The sequence below is a fragment of the Papaver somniferum genome, chromosome 2 (genome assembly GCF_003573695.1).
Source record: "Papaver somniferum cultivar HN1 chromosome 2, ASM357369v1, whole genome shotgun sequence".
Lineage (NCBI taxonomy): Eukaryota > Viridiplantae > Streptophyta > Magnoliopsida > Ranunculales > Papaveraceae > Papaver > Papaver somniferum.
The window spans coordinates 149,161,715-149,173,144 of NC_039359.1; the positions used below are offsets into that span (position 1 = coordinate 149,161,715).

Below are 11,430 nucleotides of genomic sequence, written 5' to 3' on the forward strand. Positions count from 1 at the left end.
TGGATGGCACGGCATGCCATTGGCACATGCGGCATGGTTGGCATGCCTTGGCACGGAGATGTGGCTGGCACGGCATGCCATTGGAATATACGGCATGGTTGGCATACCTTGGCACGGAAATGTTGCACGGCATGCCATGGGCACTTCCGGCATGGTTGGCATGCCTTGGCGTGTAAGGTTGCACCGCATACCATTGGCACATGTGGTGCGGCTGGCATGGTTGGATGCCTTGGGTGGCGAACGTGGACGGATGAGATATGTGTCTCATATGGAAGGGTGGTCGTTGATTGTTGCAACCCTTCGTTTGGAAACCAGCAACATGGTTTAGGGTCGGCATGGTTTTGGCATAATGTAGGCGCGACCAAAATAGGTTTTGGTAAAACCGAGATGTTTGGTTTTGGGCCGCAAGTTGCCATGCGTTTGGTGGAGAACTTGGACGGCTGAGATCCGCATCTCAGATGGAAGGGTGGCCGTTGATTGTTTCAACCCCTCGTTTGGCAGCCAGCGGCATGGTTTAGGGCCGGCATGGCTTTGGCATAGTGTAGGTGCGGCCAAAATCGTGATGTTTGGCTTTGGGCCGCAAGTTTCCATGCGTGCGGTGGCGAACTTGGACGGCTGAGATCTGCATCTCAGATGGAAGGGTGGTCGTTGATTTTTGCAACCCTTCGTTTGGCAGCCAGCGGCATGGTTTAGGACCGGCATGGCTTTGGCATAGTGTAGGCGCGGCCAAAATTAGGGTTTTGGTAAAACCGTGATGTTTGGCTTTGGGACGCAAGTTGTCATGCGTTTGGTGGCGAACTTGGACGGCTGAGATCTGCATCTCAGATGGAAGGGTGGTCGTTGATTTTTGCAACCCTTCGTTTGGCAGCCAGCTGCATGGTTTAGGTCCGGCATAGCTTTGGCATAGTGTAGGCGCGGCCAAAATTAGGATTTTGGTAAAACCGTGATGTTTGGTTTTAGCCCGCAAGTTGCCATGTGTTTGGCGGCGAACTTGGACGGCGGAGATTCGCATCTCAGATGGAAAGGTGGTCGTTGATTGTTGAAACCCCTCGTTTGGCTGACAACGGCATGGTTTAGGTCCGGCTTCCATGGTCGGCATGCCTCGGCGCGGAAATGCGGCTGGCACGACATGCCATTGGCACATGTGGCATGGTTGGCATGCCTTGGCGTGGAAAGATTGCACGGCATTCCATTGGCACACGTGGTGCGGATGGCATTGTTGCAATGCCTTGGCGCGGAGATGTGGCTGGCACGGCATGCCATTGGCACATGTGGTGCGGCTGGCATGATTGGCTTGCCTTGGCATTGGCACGGTGGTGCGGCTGGCATGGTTGGAATGCCTTGGCGCCGAGATATGGCTGGCACGCCATGCCATTTAGACATGTGGTGCGGCTGGCATGGTCGGCATGCCTTGGCGCGGATACGTGGATGGCATGGTTTTTCATTGGCACGGTTGTGCGGCTGGCATGGTTGGCATGCCTTGGCGCGGAGACGTGGCTGGCATGGTTTGCCATTGGCACGGTGGTGTGAGAATTAGTGTTTTGTATATAAGAAGATGATGTCAGTCTATACCAAGGGTTATGTCGTGGAACATGACACGTGTATAAAAAAAGGTACCCTCGTAATTCTTACGTAGGCATGTTGATTGATTCAATAAATGCGCTAGTGGTCATAGTGACGTCATGTCAGATATACGGTTTTACGATTTTAACCCTAAGTTAAAAACCACCATCAACACCAAATTTTTTTAAGCAACAATAATCCACATAATGTATCTATAATGTCAGTAGAAAATAAAATTTTTTGTCTAAATTCGTAAAAAACCTGGGAAAAAAAGAGCAAATATTTGAGTTATTACGCTTAATATTTTCAGAAGAATCGGGTTCTTGTTACGTAACATGATTATCATGTTTAATTTCATTACTAATGTCTAGATGAGTCAGATTATTAATCATGAAACACAAAGGATAAAAATGTTCATAAAAAACCAAAGAAGTTAGAGGTGTTCAAAAGAGATTTAATAACTTATGCGTTTTTTATTCTTTTTCTAAGTTTGAACCAATGTAGTCAATATCGGCCGTATCGGCCGATATATCGGGGATATTTCGGATATCGGCCCAGAATGATACGATAAGAAGGATATCGGGGATACGATATTCGCCCAATAATATCGGTCGAATATCGGCCGTTTCGGTCAAATATCGGCCGTATCGGTCGATACGAAATTTTCATACATTTCCTGATATGAGACGGTATTGGTCGTTTTCTATAAAGTTTAAGGGTAATTTTGGCGAAGAAAGTCTTCCAGGTGGTAGTAGAGGTGCATGTAGCTCTCGAAACAAGTCTACTAAAGTTACTCTTTTGTTTTTTTAATAAAATTGATGTTATCTATTATATCTTATCCGAAAATGTGTGGAGAAATGTTTAATATAAAATTATAGTCTCTAAATCTAGAACCGATATTTCAACGATAATATCCCCGATATAAAATCGTACCAGTATATCGGTCCCGGCCGAGATGAACCGATATCTGATATTAACTACATTGGTTTGAACGTAAGTTTAACGAGAAAAAAAAATTAAAAAATAAGAAGTTAAACCACGACCGTTTACAGATATTCCAGCGAGTGAGATGGGCTAGAATGTGCACTCCGGATTTTAGGGGTCTACAAATTTGGACTCTGAAAGTTTTAAACAAAATTTATCACAAATACCATTGGAAAAAGAAAAGTTTTACCTATTCACCACCACGCTATTCCTATTTACTACCCACCTCACAATTTTTAAAATAAAAGTAGTTTTTAATTCTATTTTTTCCTAATAAACACCTACCAAGGTCAAATTAAGATTAACTATAACTATTATATTTTGTGGGTCTTCTTCATTTATCTCTCTTTCTATTAATAAACCATTAAAGCTAAAAACGATAAACCCTAATCATTCATTAAAATCTGGTATCACTCTAGAATTGTTCTTCTAGTTAGTTTTAAATTTGTTAGACTGATAAGATTATTTAATTTGTTAACATACTATTTTAATTTTTTGAGATTACGAGTTGATGCTCAGTACTTATTAAAAATTCATTCAATGAAGAGCAAAAATTATGTAATCGTTCAGTCTATGGCATCCGAGAGCGGCCGTGGTCGTCCAGAGATGGAAGACTAAATGAGTCGTGATCGTCCAGAATCTGACGATCACAAAATTTTTTTTTCTGGTAACATTTTTGTTTAAATTTCTCGTAGACGAATATCAGATGATTAGAGGTTCCTATGTCTTTTGTCGTCGTTCATCGTATAACAACCAAATATTTATTCCTGACAAAAGAATATCAATTTTCTTTGTTTTGTAGTCCGTATTTTCTAGATGACTAGATGTCTAGTAGTCGTCCAGACAGAAAGACTAAGATGGTCGTCGTCGTCCAGACTCTGACGACTATCTATTTTCGACATTACTGTCAGCCCCTTTTCTTCTGAATTTTAGTAGTGTTTACCTGAACGACTACAACAAACAATTTCAATCAACACGCTGAGGACTTAGAACCATTGTAAAAGAAAATTTTATTAAGAACAGTTAACGAAACCATTATGAAGTATACTGAAGAACAGTTAACACATGCAAACAATAACCAATTATATCCATTTGGTATTTCTTTTTTCCCTCTTATAAACAAGTGATACATCTCTTTGAATTGGTTTATGTGCTCTTGTGGATCTTGGAACTCCCCTTTGTTCGAGATCCTCACTTTCAGCAACATGTTGGCTATTCTCGTCTTGGTTAGCTAGAGATTGAGAGGGTTCTCGACTGATCTCCCCAAATTCGGAAAACAACTCATTTCTATGGTAATTCTGAAGCTTCCATGCTACTTCTTGTAATGCTATGGAACTTTTTTGTGCATCTTCAACGTTTCGGCATAATGCTATGATGTGTTTAACGCTTTGCGCCTGTAAATCAAGGGAATGATGTATTATAAAAAAGTACCAATTTCACAGGAAAATAAACTTTGAAACCACATCACGTAATTGTGAGGATGAGCTAGACGGAGTAGTAGAGTCTGCATTGTTTCATTTACTCCTAAAATAATAAGACATAACAATAAACGGATGGCAATGAATTATTTCAAAGAAAAAACACGAGAAAGATGGGCGGCAATTAATTGATTCAAACACTATCAAGAGTAGAAGAACATAAGGGACAGAGAAGGATGATAAATCCAACTGGTGTAACCTATCTCAGTCCATAGTTTCTACTATTTTGGACAAATTTTTCTTCACTAATATGATACTTTTATGTGCAGGATTTATATCAAAATGAAAAATAGTCACCGTTCCTCAAATTAGGATAACAACCACCATGGTTTTCAGGCAGTTTGTAATTAATTTATCAACCCAAACTCACAGGCTGGAGATACAGAGTTAGCCAAGAAACAGTGGGATTTCACCATGAATTTGATTCATTCATAAATGAATTTTCCTCTCTTAACTTGTTATGTGGTGTTTATACTCGTAATCATCCATCTTTTCCTCGTGTTGAATTTCCCCACTCATTTTTCACAACAATGTGGACTACAAACTCATTACCATAAAATTATCTACTGACAAGCCAACAGTGGTACTATCAAATCTTCTAAATAATAACAGCCCTGAATTTCTTTATATAATTCCCTATACTAACTCTTAAATTCATGAAGATAATAATAGTTTTAATGGGAATAGTACATGCCCAATTCATTATCACGCAATATGACTAACTATAATCTTTAGCTTAATTAACATTTACAATCGTCCAAAATGTGACGACCAGTTCATATAATAAGGAAAAAAATTTGCAGTCGTTAGTATCCAATAAATCAATGAATCAATGTAAAACAAGTCGGCCCAATGTCGATTACTAGTTCTTCATCACAATTAAAACAGTTAAAGCGAATTTAAATACAGCAATCAAACATGCATAAATTCAGAAAAATTAGGTTTAGTTTTTACCTCTTTTTTAGCTTTGATTTTTCTTTAGAAATCTCTTGTTTCTTTGGTGGCATCTTAAACAAGATCAAGAAATAGAAAACGAAGAAGAGGCGATTGAAGGTGGTGGCGGGCTGGAGGAGATGGAGTAGAGAGGTGTTGGTCGGCGGGTGGAGAAGAAGAAAGAAGCTTGATTTTGATTTTGATTTTGATTTTGATTTTGATATTGATAGAATTGAGTTATCATGTTTGGTTTTGGGTGGTTCCAGGCACCAGGTGTAAATAAAAAGTCTTTCTTTTTTTTTTTTACGAAAAGCTTAGGCCTATAAGTAGGACTGCACATGGTTCGGTTTTTATCGGTTTCTGGCAAAACCAAAACTGAAACCAATGTATTCGGTTTTCCAATATTGAAAACCAATAACCATATAGCCTATTCGGTTTCATTGGTTTCGGTTTCTACTCGGTTTTGTTAAAAACCGGACGATTTTTGGTTAACCGAATGATTTATAAACAATAATGTGCCAGTGCTTTATAGTTTACACAAACAGTACACCAAATACTACAAGCGGTAGAAAAGGTTGATGGCAACAGAAGTACTACAAAAGATTAGTTCATACATAAAAAATCATAAATGATCCTAATTGAATCCACGAAACAACAGAAGTACCACACAAGATCAACTACACCTAATATTTATTGATATAACTAAGCAAGCTTATTCCAGTAGACAGCTTATTTCAACTCAGACAAGGTTAATCTTCTTTTTAAGCTACAGACCTACAGTACGGTATCTTTATCTAACATCATAAAGACCACTACTGCAAAGAGAATTGGAACAAACCCTACGACTGGACACATCTAAATAAACAAAATCAGTTGAACTATAACTCAAAATTATAAATTTAGAACACCAATCAATCTGAATTAACTTGCAAAATTATAAAAATTGAGCAAAACCCACTGTGTAAATCAACCTAAATGACCCAAATTTTTTCAATTTTACAAACCCTAATATCAAGTCATAATATCAAAACCAGTTCAAATCTAACTCATGATTTCAAAATCAAAGAAGAAAATGAGGTACCATGGTGAGGTTTGTTACAATCGCAATACCTTTACCTTTATAATCAAACTCCATCTTCTAGGTTCGAGTAATGGTGAGGTGATGGTGATCAAACTAGAAGAACAAGTAAAACAAAGAGAATAAGAAGGTGATGGTGATCCTGGTGGTGGTAGTTTTAGGACCGAGTGAAGTATGGTGGTAGACTGATAGTTCTTTCACTTCAGGGAAGAACGGAACAACAGAGATGAAGTTCTAAGAAACATAGGGAAGACTGAAGAGAAGACTCGAGTGAAATATTTATAGGGTAAAATATCTAACATCCACGGCTAATATTAGTTCAATCCTATGGCCAGTAACAATCGGTTAACCATATGGTTTTTGGTTCAGTTTTTTAAGGAAACCTAAACCGAAACCGATAGTGTCGGTTTTCTGGGATTGACAACCACAAATGAACCATTGGGATATGGTTTCGGTTCGGTTCGGTTTAAATTATTCAGTTTCGGTTCTGGTTCGGTTTTTTGCAACCCTACCTATAAGGCACTAAGAAGCGTACACATCATTGGTGTTGGCATTGATAGCAGAGGTGCTACTTAACCTGCCAGCATTGTTTTTACAAAATAAAGCTAAATTGAAAGCATCCATGTTTTGTTGTCTGTGAATTATACTACGGCTAACTAAAACAAAAGATATAGGATAGTTTCCCATATTACTACTCATTTCTACTTATTCTTTTTGGAAGATTCTTCTTTCATGATATCTAAGATGAAATCTTCATGTGACTGCTTCATGATAGAGGAGTTTAAACCGACTAGTGTCTCCATTGTCTCAGTTGATATAGTGAGATTGGTGTGCTGCAGTTCTTTGTCCCACTGGAAAGCTAGTTCTGCTCCTGCTGTTGCTCCTTCTTCTCCATAGTATCCTGGATTTCCTCTGGTTCTAGTAATATTTCCTGCAAAATATGTCATTATTAGAGCAGTATAAAAGAGAGAAGTTGCAGGGTCTTGTAGAGTGTATATTTTGATGTTACTCCCAAACTCAGCATTGAAGGCCTGAGTGTAAGGAGTAATATTATGTTGAGATGTTGTATCAGTTTCCTCTGGTAAGAGAGGAAAATTTTTCATTATATGACCTTGCATATGATGTATTCTATTGTGATTGCACAAATGTTGTTTAATCCTGCGGGTAGTTATTCCCACATTTGGTTGGATTTGCTTGAAAATGAGATCACATCTCGCTTTCCAGATATACCAGCAGGTTGTGGCATAGATGTTACAATTGTGGCTAGTAGTTCCAGGTTGGAACCAGGAACTTAAACATTCAATGAAGATGGTGCTACTGCCAAAATGGGTATTAATGGAGCCCAAAACCTCCTTCCAGACCAGTATAGCAGCTGGACAATTTAAGAACATGTGAGACATGGTTTCTGCTTCACCACTGTTGCATACAGTGCAAGTAGGATTGATGTAGTGGAGAATGCTAACTGTTTTAGCATTAGTTGGAAGAATTCCATGAGCACATTTGCAGAGAAAGATTCTAATGACTGGTGCCACTTGCATATTCCAGATAGCTTCCCAGTTCCCTGTAGGAGTGTCATTTATGTAGAGATGCACAAGAGCCGGTACAGTCCGGGTTTCTTATAAACCCGGTACCTGTACCTGAAGTTGACCCGTTCTTCACCGGTACCTGTACCTGTATGTGTACTTGTACCGGTTATACAACTCCGGTTCTAGCCGGTACCAGGTTTTTACCCATACTTCAACTGAACAAAATATCAACTACAAATTAACCTCAGTATCAAACATTTTCAGGAAACCCAAAGATCAGAATCCATGTTACAAAATCAGTTAGTGGTTCTTAAGAAACTGAACAGAGATACAATAGAATGATTGTTTTCATAGAGACTTAAACATAATTAAACAGAAATTCAATAGAGACATAAACAGAAATTGATCCATTCCCAGATCTTCATCTCTTGATTTCTTTGGTTCAAACCAATCCCATGTTGCTTCAATTAACGGCAGAAGAAACCAACAACTTCAGATCGGAACCCAGATTCATTCTTCATCATATCTAAAATATCTCTCAGCAGCACAATCAATCCAAACTCATCTAAAATCAAATTAATACAAAATTGAAGAACAGGAAGAATAAAAACCGATTTATCAATAATTGGTGAAACAACACCATTCCATTCTAGCCAATTGCACCACCATATCTTCTCCATCTTCTGCAAATTCTCTGTAATTCATCAACTAAAGTCGCCGATTTAACAATCAACAAACCCTAATTTCTCCAAAATCAATTGAACTTGAGCCCTAAACTAATTTATATCTATAGTTGTTGTACCCAAAAGTAAAAAACAAGAGAATATGACGAATAAGGTAGTGGAGGCTGTAATGGTGAGTGATGGCGGTGGCTCTCTGTGAAGAAGACTAAAGAAGTGAAAGAAAATTGTATCTTGAGAAGAATCGAGTGAACTAAGGCTAGGTTTAGGTTAAGAAATATATATGGTAGACGGACGGTCAAGATTAAAACTAATCCTAATATCTTATTATCCAGATTGATCGGGTATTTCGGGCCGGGGTGGCCGGGAATAAGGTAAGAACCAACCTGTCCCGCTCTACACCGGTTCTTATATTCTATTCCCAGTGTCTGTACCGGAAACTCCGGGTCCAGGACGGTACAAGTCCGGGTTTTTCGGTTTCTAACTGGTACAGGTACTTTGGACCGGGTCTTGTGCAGCCTTACATTTATGTATAGGTTTTCAATTTTTGCCTTATAAAGATCTTTGACAGAGAAAACACCTTTATCATTGAGATCCCATATTATTCTATCTTCTTCATTAGGATGTGTCTGCAGATTGACAATAATTGTTGCCTTGTCATTGCCAAAAATAGTAAGGATTAGGTATGCATCCCAGTTTCCATCTGGAAGTAGGATTGACTCTAACCTCTCAACATTATGAGGGAAATTCTGTGGTTTTTGCAGTTTCTGAGATGTGTTTTGAATCCAGATATCTTCCCATATCTTTATCTGTTTCCCATTTCCAATTTTCCAGAAGCAGTGATGTTGTATGTTGTTGATGCCTTCTAGGATTCCTTTCCAAACCCATGAATCTCCATCTTTAGCTTTTGTATCCATGTTGAGGACATTCCTTCCTAGTAGATACTTGGCATCCATGAGATTGTACCAAAGGGAATCCTGGTCTTGTTCTAGTCTCCACCCAATTTTTGTAATCATTGAACTGTTGAAGAGTTCCATATTCATAAATCCTAGACCCCCCCAGCTCTTTGGGTTTGCACGCTACAGTGCAAGATTTAGGGTAGTAGCCAGTAGGATTTTCTATATTCTTCCCCCAGAAAAAATCTCTTTGAAGGATGTTGATATCTTTGCATGTGTTTCTTTGGCACCTTGAAGAAGTTCATATGATATATGCATGCAGAAGAAGTGACAGACTTTATGAGAGTTTCCCTTCCAGCAGGATTCAGGGGGGTGTTCTTCCAGCTGGTGAGTCTCACCTTCAGCTTTTACACTCCATGTTTGAAAGAATTTATTTTGCTTCTATGGGTGAAGAGTGGTGAACCTAGATATTTATCATCTAGTTGAAGGATTTGAACTCCCATAGAATTGCTAATTTGGGGGATGAGGTCTGGATTGGTGTTTTTGCTGAAGAAAACTCCTGACTTGTTGAAGTTGATTAGCTTCCCAGAAGTGCTGCCAAAGATTTGGAGGATCTTCATAATGTTTTGAGCTTCAGTAAGGTTGGCTTTGCAGAATATCATGAAGTCATCAGCAAACAGGAGGTGGCTGATAGGAGGAGCATCTTTGCATATTTTTAGTCCAGTAATGATGCCTAGGTCCTCAGCATGAAGAAGAGTTCTTGACAGAGCTTCCATGCAGAATAGAAACAGATAAAGAGAAAGGGGATCTCCTTGCCTTAGCCCTCTGGATGGTTTAAAGAATTTTTCAGGAGAGTCATTGATGAGAACAGCAAAGGTGGAAGTTGAAATACACTGTAGAATTTTGTTGCACCATCTTTCATCAAAAACAATTTTCTTCTTAATAGTTATCAGAAATGTCTAGTCAACTCTATCAAAAGCTTTTGCCACATCAATTTTGATGCCCATAAAACCAGCATTCCCTTTTTTTTCCTCTCTTTGATCTCATGGTATGTATGATTTCATGAGCAATGGCTATGTTATCAGATATTTGTCTTCCAGGGATGAAAGCAGGATGATAAGGTGATATAATGTTATGTAGGTAAGGTTTCATTTTTTGGGCTAGAAGTTTGGATATGATTTTATAGGTGGTGTTGCAAAGACTGATTGGTCTGAATTGGCTAGGAGAGGTTGGGGAGTCTATTTGGGGAATTAGAGTTATAAAGGTGGCATTCATCTCCTTCAGTAAGTGACCAGAGGAGTAGAAGTGTTGTACCATTTTGAAAATATCATTGCCAATGATGTCCCACTTGATTTTGAAGAAGTTTAGAGGGAATCCATCTGGCACTGGTGCTTTGTCATTTGCGATGCTGAAAAGGATAGCTTTGATTTCAGCAGGTTCACATTTTTTGTTTAGCATTAAGTTATCATCTGGGGATATGGTTTGAATAGGGATAATCATGGGTGGGAATTAAGGGGAGTGATAAATAGGAAAAGTGTGGGTGGTGAATAGGTAAAACCGGAAAGAAACATTTCTGAACAGGTATAAAGGGTTATATTTACTGGCTTGCTTAATTTTAATGGGCTTTTCAGTTGGGTTAACTTTTGTTAGGGGGCACACGTTCGTGTAATCCACTTGGTGCCTTGGTGGTGGCATCTGAGGCGTCATATACTGCACATTGTCATAGAACTTTTTTATAGCATAGACAAGGAAGACTACATTCGAAGTCCTTCATTTAAGAATTTTGAGGAGAGCATCAAACTCCTGCAAAGTGATTATGAAAAGATTATTAGATCGAAATAACACATGTAGTAGAAAACATTTACCATGGTTGGGTAGCCGTAAATTTCTCTTAGCTCCTTTAGAACTTCAGCCTCATTTGGGTACACATTTGTCTCCAAGATATACTATCAAAATCAAAAGGTGAAATTCGACTACCTGATAAAGCTCTTTGATTTGCAACAAACGAACATCAGTTTTCGCAACATCAAACGAACTGAGTTTTGTTGAAGCTATTTCCATGGCTTTCTTCTAATTCCGTCTTTCTTTCTTTCTAGAGAGATTCTGGTGTCTTCTCCTTTTTTGTTTTTAAAGAAAATCATTCAGTCACATCTCTCACCTACTCTTTTTATTTCCATGTCATGCCTCATGAGCAAAGAAGCAGAAAGTAGTTAGGCTTGGAATTGACAATTTTGTAAGTTTCTAATTATTTGGCCAAAGTGGTCGGCACAGGAACATTAATGGAAGAGTCAG

The 11,430-nt window shown here is 38.7% G+C and overlaps 1 long non-coding RNA gene across 1 annotated transcript; it reads right to left on the reverse strand.

The window, feature by feature from the left end:
- Nucleotides 1-3,534: 3,534 nt before the first annotated feature.
- Nucleotides 3,535-5,189, reverse strand: LOC113354108. The gene is made up of 2 exons (XR_003361677.1): nt 4,980-5,189; nt 3,535-3,941 (listed from the first exon to the last, which is right to left on the reverse strand). It is a non-coding gene; the product is annotated as an uncharacterized LOC113354108 (long non-coding RNA).
- Between the last annotated feature and the right edge of the window lie 6,241 nt (nt 5,190-11,430).